This window comes from Erithacus rubecula (assembly GCF_903797595.1).
Source record: "Erithacus rubecula genome assembly, chromosome: 16".
NCBI classification, from domain to species: domain Eukaryota; kingdom Metazoa; phylum Chordata; class Aves; order Passeriformes; family Muscicapidae; genus Erithacus; species Erithacus rubecula.
This window is the reverse complement of record NC_136668.1, coordinates 2,773,590-2,774,576: the sequence shown is the minus strand read 5'-3', so window position 1 is coordinate 2,774,576 and position 987 is coordinate 2,773,590.

The following is a 987-nucleotide window of genomic DNA, read 5'->3' as shown; positions in this document are numbered from 1 at the left end:
TGACACAAGTTAACAAATGACATCCCAGACTCTACAGGAAGAGTATGCCAGTGCTCCTTTTGCTGCAAATAAATTCTCTTTTTTCAATAGCTGCCTGATGACATTGTGAATTACACCATTTAAATTGACAGTGTATTGTTCACTTCATCCTTCCATAAAATTTCAGAGATCTTAAAAACTTTCTGGGACACACTTTCTCCCACAGATTTTTGGGAGAGGTGCAAAGGTTTTCACACTTTCTTAGTGCTTTGTATTTCAGACATTTTGGTGCAGCTTGTGAAATAATGTGAATACTGCATCTACCCTCCTGCACTAACATCATCTTACACATTTATCATCTCACATCTTAGTATAACTGAGTGTCTAGCTGACACATTTCTGTATGGGTAAGTCAGTTTTCCTATAAATAGTAGTTTGATCACTTCTGTGTTAATTGTCTGGTTCATTGCAAATGCAGAAGTTCAGGAATTGAGATATGTTTTAGCTTTTTGCCCATGTCTTGAGACTGTAGAACCTCCACTGCAAGAAGTACAGAGAAGAGTGACAAAAAACTGGAGAGTGCTAAGGAGTACTTTTTCTAAAAGGAAAACAAAAAAAAAGGCAATGATCCATTATAATTTCATATACTGAATATATCTCTGTGGGCATTGAGGGGCATCGCCACAAGGGGGGAGGGGATTTCTCCCTAGACTGGAATACAATGTTTTCTCCTCGAAAAACATTTGTGAATTACAGATGGGAAAACTGTGTGTGCCCCGTGGGAAACTGCCCACAGTGAATCCATCAGGAATAGAATAGAATAGAATAGAATAGAATAGAATAGAATAGAATAGAATAGAATAGAATAGAATAGAATAGAATAGAATAGAACAGAATAGAACCGAATTGAATAAAATAGAATCAAACAGAATACAATGCGCTATAATAAAATAGAATGGAATGGAATGGAATGGAATGCAATGCAATGCAATGCAATGGAATGCAAAC